Source organism: Pleurodeles waltl, chromosome 12 (assembly GCF_031143425.1).
Source record: "Pleurodeles waltl isolate 20211129_DDA chromosome 12, aPleWal1.hap1.20221129, whole genome shotgun sequence".
NCBI classification, from domain to species: Eukaryota; Metazoa; Chordata; class Amphibia; order Caudata; family Salamandridae; genus Pleurodeles; species Pleurodeles waltl.
In genome coordinates, this window is record NC_090451.1 from 1,646,180 (window position 1) to 1,665,120 (window position 18,941).

Below are 18,941 nucleotides of genomic sequence, written 5' to 3' on the forward strand. Positions count from 1 at the left end.
AAAGCAGAGAGCAAACATACAATGGGGAAGAAGAATAAATAAGGAAAGACATATATTATATGCAGACAGTTATTATACTTTGCTTTTCACCTGTAACTCGCTCAACTGTCGGTGAATGCTGCGTTACCCTGCATAGCCAGGTCACCACAGCAGGTGTCCACAGTGTTTGGCCAAGTTACTATAGTTGTGAGCTTGTAGATGTGAGGTAGCGTGGCTGAGCAGGCTAAACTGGCTAGATTTAGGTTCCAGTCTCTCTGGAGCCGTGGGCTTGAATCCCAACACTTTAAGTTTACTTGAACCAAATACTTTTGCAAAAAAGGTTCATGTAATAAATATTCATTAGGGTCGTGGTTGTGAGTATGACACTAATGGATAAAAGTGGGACTAACAATGCTACAATTCCTGAGACTACCACTGCACTAACAGCCTGGGAGAGGTTTGAGCTGGATACAAGATACTTGCATGAGGGAACTAATTAGAAAGGGGAACTATCCACTGATGTGCTCTATCGCTTGCTGAGTGAGTATGTTGACACAATGGATGCAAAAGATTGTTTTGTGTGTACACAGATTCCTGTTTCGGTACAAGAGGGGGTTACCTATCATAGACTGTCATTAACATATGGGATACGTTGTAGTTTGTTACTAACAAGATTCTATAACCAGGAAGAGATTCAATATTTTTACTCAAATCATGATCTTGTGTTTTCTAATGTGCCTATCATAGAGGATGTGAGTGGGGTAGCTAAGTACTATAGCATAAAGTTAGTTAAAGGATTCTTTCAGGCGACATTAACAATTAGTACATCTTATGCACACCACAATAATTTGACATGTTTGCTTACACCTGTAGAGAAAAGCTTTTTAGATCACAGGGAAGAGAGAAGAAGGGCATTGAAGGGTAAACTAGAGAAAGGATTACAGCAACGGGCCTTTGCTAGTAGTGACGGTTATAGTGCAATTAGAGAACAAGGGAAGTTAGCTTTAGACGCACTACATGTAGGAAAGCTTTGCATATCCAAGACCAAATCATACTATTACAATGTGTTTGTGGGAATGAGTGAATGTAAGCGTGTGTTTTTGTTTCAGAGTAAATGGACGTTCATGTTAAATGGACAGGATCCAGCAATCCCCGGGATTTATTACATATGTGGACTTAATGCTTATTACCGTCTTCCAAAGGGATAGTATGGGACATGTTATTTGGGGATAGTTTTCCCAAAGATATATCAACTTGACGATTTGAAAAGGTTACCAAAATTGTCTGAATTACATCGTACTAGACATAAGAAAGAGACTGCTGCTGGTGTAGTAGGAGACATATTTGGGACGATAATTTCTTCAGTGGGAGTTATTATGAACTCCATAAAGATTCAAAAGTTGTCTACTATTGAGGATAACATGCTGACATACTTTTCAGGGGCTATACTCCTGATGCATACTGAACTTGCTGCGGAGGGGGCTATGACTCTGCAAAACAGGCTTGCTATAGACATTCTTTTAGTGAAAAATGGCAGAGTTTGTAGATTGCTCAATGGGTGTAATTGTTGCGCTTACATACCAGATAATAGTAAAGAGATTAGAAGTATGCTTACTAACTTGACTAGGGAAAGTACGGACTTGAAGGATTTGAAAGAACCAGGTGTTTGGAAAAAGGTTGGGAAAGGATTTGCTTCAGTGGGAAATTGGATTAGTAACATTTGGCATGGGATATTGTCTAAAATAATACAGGGGATATTGATTGTTATAGATTGCTTATTTGGATCATGGGTGGCATGTAAAATTAGTAAAAGAATAAAATTGAAGATGGCGAAAAATAATAGGAGGAGGGAAGAAAAACAAAGGGAAAAATTATTCAGGGCAAGATCAAAGGGGAAACCAAGAAGGGAAGAGATTGATATGAGGGAATTTTAGTATGTAAAATTAGTAGGGAAGATTTGTGTGATGACAAGAGTCATCAGAGGAGGGATTGCTGGAGTGTGTCTTTTAAAATTAATATTAACATGAAAAGCTTACAATATATTGTGTAATGAAGCTGCATAAAAAATGTGTTAACATAGAAATAATGCACACGTTTGAAATGTGCCCACGGGGAGTGGCTACCAATGTATACGAAGACTAATGAAAGTTATTAATGCTGAATTAATTATGTACTAATGTTTTTAATTTGTATTAACGTATCAAAATTGGAGTTATGTATTAGGAGTTTGTTCATTAAGCAGTAGGCCTTAGTTTAGCGAAGGTCTGTGCCTAGCTGCCTGGTCTCATATTGAACTGTCTTTTTCTAACGTGCAATGTGCTATTTTCCTGAAGGACATGAAACTGTACTTTCCCAGAAGCTAGAGATGTGTGTAGCTGTAGTAAATTCTTTCTCATGGGACCCTACTTGCTCAAGGAGACATTCTTGCTGAATGCAACAGGGTAATTTGTAACAGGTGCAAGGCTGCCTGGAGTAGGAGAAAACAATGGAACTACTGACTGTAGCGTAAAATATAACTTTTCTTACCTGACATTCCAACCGATGAAAACGTCAATAACATGGGCCAATCAACGACATGAGAACTGTGGTTTGTGTAAAACTCTGGTGAAGATTATTGGACAGAGATGGCGATGCACCAATGATTATCCATTGAGGAATTAGGAGTAAATTAGACAGCTTTGATTTAACCACATGACCCGAGGAGAAATCAGGCATTTATTGGACATTCCACTCCAAGCCATTCTTTGCCATTCCACTGAGCCATTTAGGCCATTTCGTTTGAGACTTTGCCGTTTGTTCGCCCTGTTACTCTAAACCACCCTTTACTTATTCCTTACCTGATACTTACTTCTCCTATATATGAGGGAAGTTCTTGTTCCTTAGCTATGCCATACTGATACTTTGCCCTGTCCTTTCTTTGCTGATGATGCAAACGACTGATGTCCCGAGGACGAAGGCTGACGCTGTTTGCTGATCCGTTGGATGGGTAACTATCTGATGAAAATTGGAATTGTCTGTTTGCCTTTTCTTTCTAGGTACCAACTGCTCTTTGATAGAGGCCATAGTTAGATGTTTTCCAAATTTGTGTTTGCTAAATTGTTTTGCATGAAGCCCAACATGCTGATGCTAATACGAGGTTATTTAAGGTGTTCACTAAAATCTGACGCAAATAGACAAATGACTGAGTTCTTGCTTTGTTGAACCATGCACTACTGAGACTTTGCTAAGTTGCTTCTTAATAATTATGTGTTAATACTGAGTGAATATTCTCTATGCATTGATTAATTGCGTTTCTAATTGCAAATCTGAAGAGTTACTAATGAGATGAATTGCTGATGAGATTAACAGAAATGACTTTAGATTGTAACCAGTAGGGAAATAAATATCCTAACACTTAACTAAATTGGTGTGGTTATTCATGACTGAGAGAACATAGTGTGTTCACTTTATTGACTCTCATTAAAGGTTATTGATTAGCATGCTGATTAGTTATTGCGATTGTTGTTGAGATATTGATCTATTGATTTGTGATGCCAAAAGACATCTCGTACTGGGAAGTTCCCGAACCTGGTCTAAAAGGTTCATCGACCTAGGCGTGTCTCCTTGTAAGTTTACTTATCAAGGCTCTGACGCGCCTTCACTAATAAAAAGTAATCTGATCGCTTGCTGCGGAGTCATCGTCAACAAAAACTACCAAAATATTACTTCAATGTATTGTAATTACGACTGCCTCAGTTTTATGCATTACGTGAGTAGTCGGACAGCAATTTATTTAGCGCAAAAATATTTCTTGTTGATGCACGTACGTTTTTAAACTGAAGTGTCATAGCTGTAGCAGCAATACTCCCAGTTTAGGTGGTTTTGTAAACTAAGTTTTACTTTCTCCTACTTAAAACTTTTTGCAAAACAATGCACATTAAATGGGAAGGCAGTTGTTGGAAAATGGGTTATTGGTAAGGGCAGGTAGGTACCTACACCTAGCAACAAGCCACTAACCTCCAATTAGGTACAGTTAGGTCTCAGTAAATTAATCCCGGCTCAACCCTTGGTAGCTTGGCAACGAGCGTCAAGGCTTAACTTAGGAGACAGTGTGTAAAGCATTCAAATATCACAAAACAGTAATTAAATAAAACACAGGAAACAGTTTAAAAATCCAAAACCAATTTATAAAAATAGTTTATATTTTTATCTTTAAAATGACACAAAAACGAATAAAATTGGTTCAGGGGAACCGGAGATATGAATTTTTAAAGTATTATTATTTTTCTAGCGCTTAGAAACAAAAAGCGCCAATCGGGTCATCTGGTTGCACCAGGACCGGGGCAAAGTCAAAGTTTCAGGCCGACCGCGATGGAGCCCTGCTCGGCTACAAGTCGCGGGAGGCCTCGGTTAAAAAGTTACCTTCTGACTTAGTCTCTTTTTTTGAAGTTTTTCTTCACCGGGACGAACCTGCCAGTTGAATCCGACCTCCTGGAGCCCTTGTCCGGATACGCGAAGTCGGTTTCCTCGGTGGTGATTTTTACCTTCGGACTTAGTCGTTTTTTCGAGATGAAAATCCTTCGACCGGGGTAAACCTGGATCTTGATCCGACGTCCGTGGAGCCCTTCTCGGATACGATGGCTGGGAGGTCCCGGTCAACTTTTTACCTTCGGACGTAGTCTTTTTTTCGGATGTTTTTCTTTACCGGGACGAACCACGAAGTCAGGCCGGGTCGCGGTTGAGGCAAGCCGGCTAGAATTTCCGCGTCGGGTCGGTCACTTTATGGAGCTTTTTTTCAAAATTTCTCAAATCTTTTCCAAACTTCTGGGGCTTCTCCCAGATGTTCTTTTAAGGTTCTTTTGGGGTCCACAGCTCACCCCAAGGGTCCAGAAGTTCTGTGATGGTCCTTGGGGGGTGCGGACTTCAACTCCCAGAATGCACCTGGCGCAAACTCCTTTCTGGCCACTGGGCAGTGGTCAACTGGTCTCTTTTTTCAGGAGTTGGTGCAGGGGACTCTGGTTTAGCAATTTTTCACCTGTAGCAAACAGGGAGTCCCTCCTTGAACCAGTTGAAGCCAGGCAAAGTCCTTCTTGTGGTGAAGCCCAAGTTTGCAGCTGGTGCAGTCCTTCTGAGTGCAGGGTCCAGGTGCAGGCCAGGGGTCCAGCAGGGCAGTCCTTCTTCTCCTTAAGTTCTTTCTTCTTGAAATTTGGTGGGGATCTCAGGTGTGGGTGCAGGTCTGCCACTTTTATCCTTGCTCCTGGGTGAAAAGCAGGGGGGTCCTGGTTCTCCAATCAGGAACAGGGTCGTCCCCCTGTGATGACCACTTCCTGGGAAGTGTGGCAAAATCCATCCCAGAAGGCAACAGTCTCTAAAAATCCAAAATGGATGAATCTGATTTTTGGAGGATAGATCTGGCTGAGCCCACCCACTGGTGTGGCTAAAAATCATAAACACACCCCTCTCCTGCCCTCTCCTAATCTAATCAAGGGGGCACCTAATTGTCTGGGGTTGCAGGATGTGGGGGTGTTGCTGGGTGCTCCAAATGTCCTTCTCTGCCTTTGAAGACCAGTTTGGCCGCCCTCCCCCTTCCTGCCTCACCATCTGCTGAGGGGAGATTCTCTCCCCCAAGCACATTCCTTTGTGTGAAGTCAGGCCACTTCACACCTCATCAAGGTAGCCTGGCAGAAGCTGCTGCAGGCTGGCCAATCAGAGCACAGCAGCAAAAACAATGCAGAGCTGAAATTGGCAACTTTTTAGGTAAAGTCTAAACTTTTTACCTGAACAAGTTATATTAAATCCAACAACTGGAAGTTGTGGGATGTATTACAACAATTAATTTGATACCAAATTCTTGGTATGTAACATTTAAGGAGACTTTAAAATTTAAAATAAAGTCTGCCCATTTTAGCCTATGAAGGCCATTTACTTCAATGAGGGAAAAACGAATTTGGCTGTTTTTACCTCACAAGGGCTTATAAATCTATTTTTATAAAGTCCCTGCTTATAGTTACATGGCACCCAGCCCTAGGGGCACATAGGGCACACCTTAGGGGTGACTTATATGTAAAAAGAAGGTAGTTTAAGACTTTGGAAGTACCTTTAATTCCAAAGTCGAATTTGCATATAACTTTAATTTAAAAGCAGCCAGCAAGGCAGGCTTGCTTTTAAAATGACACTGGGCACCTCAGCAGTGCACCTAGGTGTGCACCACCTATGCTGTGGTCCCTAAACCTACATGCCCTACCATATACTAGGGACTTATAGGTAGGTTAACTTAGCCAATTATAATTAGCCTAATTTGCATATCCATTTTACACAGAGCACTGGCCCTGGGACTGGTAAGCAGTACCCAGGGCACAGCCAAGAGTCAGTAACCACCAGTACCTATCCAAAAAGAGTGGGGGTGATCAGGCAAAAAAGGAGGACTTTCCTACACTGCCCCTCCCCAGATGAAAGGTCATGGGTACTAACCTACACCCTGGTAGTCCTCATCAGCTAAGTGGAAAAACCTGGAAAGGCCATCTGCATTGGCATGGGCAGTCCCAGGTCTGTGCTCCACTGTGAAGTCCATCCCCTGTAGGGAAATGGACCACCTTAACAGTTTTGGGTTTTCCCCCCTCATCTGCATCAACCATCTGAGAGGTCTGTGGTCAGTTTGTACACGGAAGTGAGTGCCAAACAAGTAAGGCCTCAACTTCTTCAGGGACCAGACCACAGCAAAGGCCTCCCTCTCAATGGCACTCCATTTTTTCTCTCTGGGGAGTAGTCGCCTGCTGATGAAGGCAACTGGGTGATCATGGCCCGCTTCATTAACTTGTGCTAACACTGCCCCAATCCCTTCCTCTGAAGCATCTGTTTGCACTATAAACTCCTTGCTATAGTCAGGGGCCAGTAACACTGGTGCTGAACACATAGCCTGTTTTAGAGTGTCAAAAGCTTTCTGACACTCTGGGGTCCAAATGACCTTTTTGGGCTGTTTCTTGGAGGTAAGCTCAGTCAGAGGGGCCACTATGGTCCCAAAATTCTGAACAAACCTCCTGTAGTACCCAGTCAGGCCAAGAAAGGCCCTGACCTGAGTCTGGGTTTTTGGAGCCTCCCAATCCAGGATAGTCTGGATCTTGGGCTGGAGAGGTTGTACATGGCCTCCACCAACAAGATGGCCCAGGTACACCACTGAACTCTGCCCTATCTGGCACTTGCTTGCCTTGATAGTGGGGCCTGCTTGAAGCAGGGCCTGAAGCACTTTCTTCAGGTGGACCAGGTGGTCCTTCCAGGTGGAACTAAATACAGCTATATCGTCCAGATAAGCTGCACTAAAAGATTCCAACCCAGATAGGACTCTATTCACCAACCGTTGGAAGGTGGCAGGAGCATTTTTCATGCCAAAGGGCATCACCTTGAACTGAAAGTGGCCCTCTGGTGTGGAAAATGCTGACCTCTCCTTAGCTCTTGGACTTAAGGCAATCTGCCAATATCCTGAGGTCAGATCAAATGTGCTCAGGAATGTGGCAGCCCCCAACCTGTCAATGAGCTCATCAGCTCTAGGTATGGGGTGAGCATCAGTCCTAGTGACTGCGTTTAGACCTCTGTAGTCCACACAGAATCTCAATTCTTTCTTCCCACCTTGGGGATTAGCTTTGGGCACCAGTACCACTGGACTGGACCAAGGACTATCAGAGGGCTCAATTACCTTGAGGTCCAACATCTTAGCCACTTCAGCTTTGATGTTGGCCTTGACCTGGTCAGACAGCCTGTACAGCTTGTTCTTGACAGGCAAGCTGTCTCCAGTGTCAACATCATGGACACACCAATTGGTGAGTCCAGGGGTCAGGGAGAACAGACTAGCAAACTGTCCCAAAACTTGCTTACAGTCTTGTTGTTGCTGATCTGTCAATTTGGGAGAGAGTTCCACTCCCTCCACTGACCCATCTTTTGCTTTTGAGGACAGGAGGTCTGGCAGAGGTTCACCCTCCTCCTCCTTCCCTTCATCAGTGACCATCAGCATGGTCATGTCTGCCCTGTCCTGGTGGGGTTTCATCCTGTTTACATGCAGGATCCTGTGAGGATTCCTGGGGGTGCCAAGGTCCACCAAGTAGGTGACCTCACCTTTTTTCTCTAGAATTGGAAAGGGCCCAGTCCATTTTGCCTGTAGTGCCCTAGGAGCCATGGGCTCCAAAACCCACACCAGCTGTCCTGGGTGATACTCAGGCATGGTAGCCTTTTGATCATGCCAGAGCTTCATGAGCTCCTGACTGGCCTCCAGGTTTCTGTTTGCCTTCTTCATATACTCAGCCATGCGAGACCGCAGGCCTAGTACATAATCTAGCACATTCTCCTTGGATTCCTTGAGAGGCTTTTCCCAAGACTCTCTCACCAAGCACAATGGGCCTCTTACAGGGTGCCCAAACAGTAACTCAAAGGGGCTGAATCCAACCCCCTTCTGTGGCACCTCTCTGTAGGCAAACAGCAGGCATGGGAGGAGGACATCCCATCTCCTCCTGAGTTTGTCAGACGAACCCATGATCATGCCCTTCAGGGTCTTATTGAATCTTTCCACCAGACCATTGGTCTGTGGATGGTAGGGTGTGCTGAACTTATAAGTAACACCACACTCCTCCCACATGGCTTTCAGATAGGCTGACATAAAGTTTGTGCCCCTATCTGAGACTACCTCCTTTGGGAATCCCACTCTGGTGAACACACCAAGTAGGGCCCTAGCCACTGTGGGAGCAGTGACTTGTCGGAGGGGTATTGCCTCAGGGTACCTGGTGGCATGGTCCACTACCACCACAATGTACCTGTTACCTGAAGCAGTTGGTGGGTCTAGGGGACCAACAATGTCAATCCCCACCCTCTCAAAGGGAGTCCCAACCACTGGCAGTGGTATCAAGGGAGCCTTTGGCTTGCCCCCTGTCTTGCCACTGGCTTGACAGGTGACACAGGAGCTGCAAAACTCCCTGACTTTTTCTGACATTTGGGGCCAATAAACATGGTTGACCAGCCTGTTCCAGGTCTTGGTCTGTCCCAAATGACCAGCTAAGGGGATATCATGGCTTAAGGTAAGGAGGAATTCTCTATACTTTTGGGGGACCACTACTCTCCTAGTAGCCCCTTCTTTGAGGGCCCTTGCCTCAGTGTAGAGAACTCCATCCTCCCAGTAAACCTTGTGGGTACCACTGGTATCCCCTTGTTCTTGCCTGGCAGCAGTCTGCCTCAGGCCCTCAAGAGTGGGACACTCTCTTTGTCCCTGGCACAAATCTTCTCTGGTGGGCCCACCTGCCCCTTGCAGTTCTGCCAAGTCAGGCAGAGTTTGCAGGGAAAGTGTCCCTCCCTCAGAGTTCAGATCGTCCCCCTCAGGGTTGGATTCCTCCTGACCCTCTGTACTTGTTGGGGCTGGCAAGCCAGACCCAGTGCCCTTTCTCTTCTTCTTGGAGGCTTGGCCCATTGTTCCAGGGTCCAAGTGTCCAGCATTTCCCTGTTGTGCTGCCTGTGACCTGGTCACAGCACACACCCATTCAGGGAGGTCCAGCATCTGTGCATGGACCCTTCTCTCCACTTCTGACCACTCAGATGCTTCAAGATCATTTCCCAGCAGACACTCTACTGGGAGGGCAGGAGCTACAGCTACTTTTTTAGGGCCAGTCACACCTCCCCATTCCAGACTCACCATAGCCATGGGATGGAGTTTGGTTCTGCTATCTGCATATGTCACCTGGTGGAAGACACCAGGTAAGACCTGCTCTGGAGAAACCAGCTTCTCTGTGACCATTGTCACACTGGCTCCTGTATCTCTCAGAGCTTCCACTTCAGTCCCATTGACTTTAGGCCTCTGCCTATACCTCTCCATGATGGGAGGTAAGGTGGCCATAGTTGCAATGTCCACCCCACCCACGGATACTAAGGTGACCTCAGTGTACCCTGATTCCACCCCTGGGCCAACTTCCACCCCCAACCCTACACTAGCAATCCCCTGGGATTGCCCACCAGTGGGGGGCTTCTTGGAGCAGATAGCATCTCCTCTTTTATGTCCAGGCTGATGACAATCAAAACACTTGCCGGCCTTAGCAAGCTCCTGAAACCTTCCTGCTTTAGCAGGATCATAATTCTTTCCCTGATACCCTTTCCCTTTAAAAGTGAATTGGCTCGGGGCTACCCCTCCCTGAGAAGTTTTTGGGGACTCTTGTGAGGACTCTTTGGGTTTTTTGTCATCTTTCCCCTGGTTCTTCCCCTGAGAAGAACCATGTCCTCCCTTTTTCTGATCACCCCCTGGGGGTTTCTGGTTAACCCTAGTTCTTAACCAGTCATCTGCTGCCTCCCCCAGCTCTCTGGGGTTGGTCAACCTAGAGTCTACTAGATACTGGCGGAGCCTCTCTTGGACACAATTAGTTAGAAGGTGCTCCCTCATAATCAAATTGTACAGCCCCTCAAAGGTACTTACCCTGTTGCCCTGTATCCAGCCCTCCAGTGCCTTTACTGAGATGTCCACAAAGTCCACCCAGGACTGGGTGCTTGTCTTTTGGGTGTCCCTAAACTTGAGCCTATACTGCTCTGGGGTCAGACCAAACTTTTTAGTCAAGCAACCCTTCATACTGGGGTATGAGTCTGCATCTTCCCCACTCATGGTTAGGAGCCTATCCCTCCCAGAGTTGGGAACTAACTCCCAAAGAAGTGAACCCCAGTACTGAGGCTTGACTTTCCTCATCTGGAGGGCCCTCTCAAAGGCCCCCAGCCACTTGTCTATGTCATCCCCCTCTACATAGGCAGGAACCACCCCTTTGGGTAATCTGGGGGCAAAACCCCCACCCTGGGACACCTCAGCTTCTTTCTCGCTGCCACCATCTTTTCTTTCTTTGCTTGCCCACTTTTTCTTTTCTAGGGCAAGCTTATCTGCTTCCAAAGCTATGTAGGCTAGCTGGGCTTCCAGCTCTCTTTCTCTGATGGATGGGTTCTCTCCTCCTGAAAGGACCCCCTTCCTACCACTAGCTTTGGGTCTGCGCCTAGTGACTGTATCTAGTGAGGACCGTTCTTCCTCATCCTCACTTGGGGTCTGATGCCTTCCCTCCCCTGAAAGGTTAGAGCTAGCATCCTCCCCTTTTTCTTCCTCCTCTGGAGCTTCCTCTGTCTCTACCTCTTGGGCCTCAGCCCATGCTGTCAGGGATTTAATCAGGATTTGCTTCCTGAGATCAGTGGTTGCAGGCAACCCTCTCTCAATACACAACCCCCTAAGCTGGACTACTGTCAGTGTGGGTAGGCTATCCAGATCAAGCTCCATGGTTCCCTAGTTTTGTGTCACAAAAACTTTTTGCAAAAATTGGAAACAAGAATTTAGAAAAATTACAAAAATTCAATAATTGAAATTAATCCAAATAAAAAAAAAATGAAAAATTAAAAATTAAATTTTTTTTAAAATAATTTTTGCACTAAGACAATTTAAAGGATTTCTAATTTGTTTTACTTAAAACTGTAACGTGATACTGAACACAAGTACAGGATCCCACCGCTGCCACCAAAAATGTTGGAAAATGGGTTATTGGTAAGGGCAGGTAGGTACCTACACCTAGCAACAAGCCACTAACCTCCAATTAGGTACAGTTAGGTCTCAGTAAATTAATCCCAGCTCAACCCTTGGTAGCTTGGAAACGAGCGTCAAGGCTTAATTTAAGAGACAGTGTGTAAAGCATTCAAATATCACAAAACAGTAATTAAATAAAACACAGGAAACAGTTTAAAAATCCAAAACCAATTTATACAAATAGTTTATATTTTTATCTTTAAAATGACACAAAAACGAATAAAATTGGTTCAGGGGAACCGGAGATATGAATTTTTAAAGTATTATTATTTTTCTAGCGCTTAGAAACAAAAAGCGCCAATCGGGTCATCTGGTTGCACCAGCACCGGGGCAAAGTCAAAGTTTCAGACCGACCGCGATGGAGCCCTGCTCGGCTACAAGTCGCGGGAGGCCTCGGTTAAAAAGTTACCTCTGACTTAGTCTCTTTTTTTGAAGTTTTTCTTCACCGGGACGAACCTGCCAGTTGAATCCGACCTCCTGGAGCCCTTGTCCGGATACGCGAAGTCGGTTTCCTCGGTGGTGATTTTTACCTTCGGACTTAGTCGTTTTTTCAAGATGAAAATCCTTCGACCAGGGTAAACCTGGATCTTGATCCGACGTCCGTGGAGCCCTTCTCGGATACGATGGCTGGGAGGTCCCGGTCAACTTTTTACCTTCGGACTTAGTCTTTTTTTCGGATGTTTTTCTTTACCGGGACGAACCACGAAGTCAGGCCGGGTCGCGGTTGAGGCAAGCCGGCTAGAATTTCTGCGTCGGGTCGGTCACTTTATGGAGCTTTTTTCAAAATTTGTCAAATCTTTTCCAAACTTCTGGGGCTTCTCCCAGATGTTCTTTTAAGGTTCTTTTGGGGTCCACAGCTCACCCCAAGGGTCCAGAAGTTCTGTGATGGTCCTTGCGGGGTGCGGACTTCCACTCCCAGAATGCACCTGGCGCAAACTCCTTTCTGGCCACTGGGCAGTGGTCAACTGGTCTCTTTTTTCAGGAGTTGGTGCAGGGGACTCTGGTTTAGCAATTTTTCACCTGTAGCAAACAGGGAGTCCCTCCTTGAACCAGTTGAAGCCAGGCAAAGTCCTTCTTGTGGTGAAGCCCAAGTGTGCAGCTGGTGCAGTCCTTCTGAGTGCAGGGTCCAGGTGCAGGCCAGGGGTCCAGCAGGGCAGTCCTTCTTCTCCTTAAGTTCTTTCTTCTTGAAATTTGGTGGGGAACTCAGGTGTGGGTGCAGGTCTGCCACTTTTATCCTTGCTCCTGGGTGAAAAGCAGGGGGTCCTGGATCTCCAATCAGGGACAGGGTCGTCCCCCTGTGATGACCACTTCCGGGGAAGTGTGGCAAAAATCCATCCCAGAAGGCAACAGTCTCTAAAAATCCAAAATGGATGAATCTGATTTTTGGAGGATAGATCTGGCTGAGCCCACCCACTGGTGTGGCTAAAAATCATAAACACACCCCTCTCTTGCCCTCTCCTAATCTAATCAAGGGGGCACCTAATTGTCTGGGGTTGCAGGATGTGGGGGTGTTGCTGGGTGCTCCAAATGTCCTTCTCTGCCTTTGAAGACCAGTTTGGCCGCCCTCCCCCTTCCTGCCTCACCATCTGCTGAGGGGAGATTCTCTCCCCCAAGCACATTCCTTTGTGTGAAGTCAGGCCACTTCACACCTCATCAAGGTAGCCTGGCAGAAGCTGCTGCAGGCTGGCCAATCAGAGCACAGCAGCAAAAACAATGCAGAGCTGAAATTGGCAACTTTTTAGGCAAAGTCTAAACTTTTTACCTGAACAAGTTATATTAAATCCAACAACTGGAAGTTGAGGGATTTATTACAACAATTAATTTGATACCAAATTCTTGGTATGTAACATTTAAGGAGACTTTAAAATTTAAAATAAAGTCTGCCCATTTTAGCCTATGAAGGCCATTTACTTCAATGAGGGAAAAACGAATGTGGCTGTTTTTACCTCACCAGGGCTTATAAATCTATTTTTATAAAGTCCCTGCTTATAGTTACAAGGCACCCAGCCCTAGGGGCACATAGGGCACACCTTAGGGGTGACTTATATGTAAAAAGAAGGTAGTTTAAGACTTTGGAAGTACCTTTAATTCCAAAGTCGAATTTGCATATAACTTTAATTTAAAAGCAGCCAGCAAGGCAGGCTTGCTTTTAAAATGACACTGGGCACCTCAGCAGTGCACCTAGGTGTGCACCACCTATGCTGTGGTCCCTAAACCTACATGCCCTACCATATACTAGGGACTTATAGGTAGGTTAACTTAGCCAATTATAATTAGCCTAATTTGCATATCCATTTTACACAGAGCACTGGCCCTGGGACTGGTAAGAAGTACCCAGGGCACAGCCAAGAGTCAGTAACCACCAGTACCTATCCAAAAAGAGTGGGGGTGATCAGGCAAAAAAGGAGGACTTTCCTACAGCAGTTTTCCTTAATTGTGTACTATTTGCTGCCTAATGTTGACATGTAAGCACACCACTAATAACTGACACCTAGAGACTCGAAAGCGCCATACCAGTACAATATTTGTATGATATTGCACTTTAAATCCACGTACAACTGAATTAAAGCAATCTTAGCTCATTTGAGGGTAGTGTGATAGTACATCACATATGGATAGAACACGTTTGGAAAGTGTAATTTTCATGATTACATTACATTTAACATATAAATTCAAGCTGAAGTAGGGATGGACAACAAGGTCGTATAGAGCAAAGCTGAAGAGAACAAGTTACCATAACAATCTGTAAATATATGCTCTTTATTACGTTTAGACAACTATCACCTAATAGAACGCATTTTGGCTACCATATTTTGTACTCCTGAAACATGGTGTTTTTGAAGACGAGGTGGCCGAGTGGTTAAGGCGATGGACTGCTAATCCATTGTGCTCTGCACGCGAGGGTTCGGATCCCATCCTCGTTGGTTTATTGTTCCGTCTTTAGTTTTTAGTATGTGGTAGGGCTGGGTTAACCCTATTTTATGTGAAAGTTAAATGACATATCCCATGGTATTTCCGGCAGTACAACGGCTCAGTTTGGAAACACCGCTCAGTTGAGTACTGTGCTTAGGCATTACTGTAAACAGCGCCAGCCGGGTTCTGCTCATGAATCACAAAATCTTTCCTGAGGCGGAGGGTTGGTAAGTTGAGGGACGTAGATAGTTTGATTCCTTATCCTTAAAGAAAGAGAAGCAGCGCGTATGGGACGCCAATGTAAGGGTTGTCTTCCTACGGACTCTCAGGACTGGCGCTCCCTGACACCTCCCATGGCCCGGGGCCAATCCTGACCTACTGAATGTATCACGTGCCTGCTGCTGTTGGCGTTGACTTTCCTAGGATCACTTCACAGGGTATACACCCTTATTCTCCAACTCCCCTATACAACAGAACATCTCACTTCAGAAAGCTTACAGAAACGGGTTCGCACAGTGTAGTGTGGCCGAGCGGTCTAAGGCGCTGGATTAAGGCTCCAGTCTCTTTGGAGGCGTGGGTTCGAATCCCACCGCTGCCAGTATTTTTCAACTCACAAACGTATTTTGTCTGCATCAGTGTCTCACTCTCTGCCTTCTGCACCTACGATCCACATAGCGAGAGGTGAGACTATGTAAAGTGGTGACGTTTATATATAAGGGTAGCCAGACAGTGGGACGAGCCTTTTTATTTTAAAAAAGCACAACCTAAGGTGACAAGAATTGTATCGGTAAACAAACCAGCTGTCTTGAAGTCTAACTATAGAGGTGACGAGAGGGGTCACTGTGATGCTGAAAGTTCAGTGAGTGTAAACAGTAGAACGCTGTGTGATACGTCTCCTTGCAGTGATGACAGCTCGTGTTTCTAAAGCAGAGAGCAAACATACAATGGGGAAGAAGAATAAATAAGGAAAGACATATATTATATGCAGACAGTTATTATACTTAGCTTTTCACCTGTAACTCGCTCAACTGTTGGTGAATGCTGCGTTACCCTGCATAGCCATGTCACCACAGCGGGTGTCCACAGTGTTTGGCCAAGTTACTATAGTTGTGCGCTTGTAGATGTGAGGTAGCGTGGCTGAGCAGGCTAAACTGGCTATATTTAGGTTCCAGTCTCTCTGGAGCAGCGGGCTTGAATCCCAACACTTTAAGTTTACTTGAACCAAATACTTTTGCAAAAAAGGTTCATGTAATAAATATTCATTAGGGTCGTGGTTGTGAGTATGACACTAATGGATAAAAGTGGGACTAACAATGCTACAATTCCTGAGACTACCACTGCACTAACAGCCTGGGAGAGGTTTGAGCTGGATACAAGATACTTGCATGAGGGAACTAACTCGAAAGGGGAACTATCCACTGATGTTTTCTATCGCTTGCTGAGTGAGTATGTTGACACAATGGATGCAAAAGATTGTTTTGTGTGTACACAGATTCCTGTTTCGGTACAAGAGGGGGTTACCTATCATAGACTGTCATTAACATATGGGATACGTTGTAGTCTGTTACTAACAAGATTCTATAACCAGGAAGAGATTCAATATTTTTACTCAAATCATGATCTTGTGTTTTCTAATGTGCCTATCATAGAGGATGTGAGTGGGGTAGCTAAGTACTATAGCATAAAGTTAGTTAAAGGATTCTTTCAGGCGACATTAACAATTAGTACATCTTATGCACACCACAATAATTTGACATGTTTGCTTACACCTGTAGAGAAAAGCTTTTTAGATCACACGGAAGAGAGAAGAAGGGCATTGAAGGGTAAACTAGAGAAAGGATTACAGCAACGGGCCTTTGCTAGTAGTGACGGTTATAGTGCAATTAGAGAACAAGGGAAGTTAGCTTTAGATGCACTACATGTAGGAAAGCTTTGCATATCCAAGACCAAATCATACTATGACAATGTGTTTGTGGGAATGAGTGAATGTAAGCGTGTGTTTTTGTTTCAGAGTAAATGGACGTTCATGTTAAATGGACAGGATCCTGCAATCCCGGGATTTATTATATATGTGGACTTAATGCTTATTACCGTCTTCCAAAGGGATAGTATGGGACATGTTATTTGGGGATAGTTTTCCCAAAGATATATCAACTTGACGATTTGAAAAGGTTACCAAAATTGTCTGAATTACATCGTACTAGACATAAGAAAGAGACTGCTGCTGGTGTAGTAGGAGACATATTTGGGACGATAATTTCTTCAGTGGGAGTTATTATGAACTCCATAAAGATTCAAAAGTTGTCTACTATTGAGGATAACATACTGACAAACTTTTCAGGGGCTATACTCCTGATGGGTACTGAACTTGCTGCGGAGGGGGCTATGACTCTTCAAAACAGGCTTGCTTTAGACATTCTTTTAGTGTAAAATTGCAGAGTTTGTAGATTGCTCAATGGGTGTAATTGTTGCGCTTACATACCAGATAATAGTAATGAGATTAGAAGTATGCTTACTAACTTGACTAGGGATAGTACGGACTTGAAGGATTTGAAAGAACCAGGTGTTTGGAAAAAGGTTGGGAAAGGATTTGCTTCAGTGGGAAATTGGATTAGTAACATTTGGCATGGGATATTGTCTAAAATAATACAGGGGATATTGAATGTTATAGATTGCTTATTTGGATCATGGGTGGCATGTAAAATTAGTAAAAGAATAAAATTGAAGATGGCGAAAAATAATAGGAGGAGGGAAGAAAAACAAAGGGAAAAATTATTCAGGGCAAGATCAAAGGGGAAACCAAGAAGGGAAGAGATTGATATGAGGGAATTTTAGTATGTAAAATTAGTAGGGAAGATTTGTGTGATGACAAGAGTCATCATAGGAGGGATTGCTGGAGTGAGTCTTTTAAAATTAATATTAACATGAAAAGCTTACAATATATTGTGTAATGAAGCTGCATAAAAAATGTGTTAACGTAGAAATAATGCAAACGTTTGAAATGTGCCCACGGGGAGTGGCTACCAATGTATGCGAAGACTAATGAAAGTTATTAATGCTGAATTAATTATGTACTAATGTTTTTAATTTGTATTAACATATCAAAATTGGAGTTATGTATTAGGAGTTTGTTCATTAAGCAGTAGGCCTTAGTTTAGCGAAGGTCTGTGCCTAGCTGCCTGGTCTCATATTAAACTGCCTTTTTCTAACGTGAAATGTGCTATTTTCCTGAAGGACATGAAACTGTACTTTCCCAGAAGCTAGAGATGTGTGTAGCTGTAGTAAATTCTTTCTCATGGGACCCTACTTGCTCAAGGAGACATTCTTGCTGAATGCAACAGTGTAATTTGTAACAGGTGCAAGGCTGCCTGGAGTAGGAGAAAACAATGGAACTACTGACTGTAGCGTAAAATGTAACTTTTCTTACCTGACATTCCAACCGATGAAAACGTCAATAACATGGGCCAATCAACGACATGAGAACTGTGGTTTGTGTAAAACTCTGGTGAAGATTATTGGACAGAGATGGCGATGCACCAATGATTATCCATTAACGAATTAGGAGTAAATTAGACAGTTTTGATTTAACCACATGACCCGAGGAGAAATCAGGCATTTATTGGACATTCCACTCCAAGCCATTCTTTGCCATTCTACTGAGCCATTTAGGCCATTTCGTTTGAGACGTTGCCGTTTGATCGCCCTGTTACTCTAAACCACCCTTTACTTATTCCTTACCTGATACTTACTTCTCCTCTATATGAGGGAAGTTCTTGTTCCTTAGCTATGCCATACTGATACTTTGCCCTGCCCTTTCTTTGCTGATGATGCAAACGACTGATGTCCCGAGGACGAAGACTGATGCTGTTTGTTGATCCGTTGGATGGGTAACTATCTGATGAAAATTGTAATTGTCTGTTTGCCTTTTCTTTCTAGGTACCAACTGCTCTTTGATAGAGGCCATAGTTAGATGTTTTCCAAATTTGAGTTTGCTAAATTGTTTTGCATGAAGCCCAACATGCTGAGGCTAATACGAGGTTATTTAAGGTGTTCACTAAAATCTGACACAAATAGACAAATGACTGAGTTCTTGCTTTGTTGAACCATGCACTACTGAGACTTTGCTAAGTTGCTTCTTAATAATTATGTGTTAATACTGAGTGAATATTCTCTATGCATTGATTAATTGCGTTTCTAATTGCAAATCTGAAGAGTTACTAATGAGATGAATTCCTGATGAGATTAACAGAAATGACTTTAGATTGTAACCAGTAGGGAAATAAATATCCTAACACTTAACTAAATTGGTGTGGTTATTCATGACTGAAAGATCATGGTGTGTTCACTTTATTGACTCTCGTTAAAGGTTATTGATTAGCATGCTGATTAGTTATTGCGATTGTTGTTGAGATATTGATCTATTGATTTGTGATGCCAAAAGACATCTCGTACTGGGAAGTCCCCGAACCTGGACTAAAAGGTTCATCGACCTAGGCGT

The 18,941-nt window shown here is 44.0% G+C and overlaps 2 non-coding genes across 2 annotated transcripts; both read left to right on the top strand.

The window, feature by feature from the left end:
- The first annotated feature begins 14,372 nt into the window (after positions 1 to 14,372).
- On the top strand, positions 14,373 to 14,454 carry TRNAS-GCU (transfer RNA serine (anticodon GCU)). Its single transcript has one exon. It is a non-coding gene; the product is annotated as a tRNA-Ser (tRNA).
- A 505-nt stretch (positions 14,455 to 14,959) lies between these two features.
- On the top strand, positions 14,960 to 15,041 carry TRNAL-AAG (transfer RNA leucine (anticodon AAG)). Its single transcript has one exon. It is a non-coding gene; the product is annotated as a tRNA-Leu (tRNA).
- Positions 15,042 to 18,941: the final 3,900 nt, after the last annotated feature.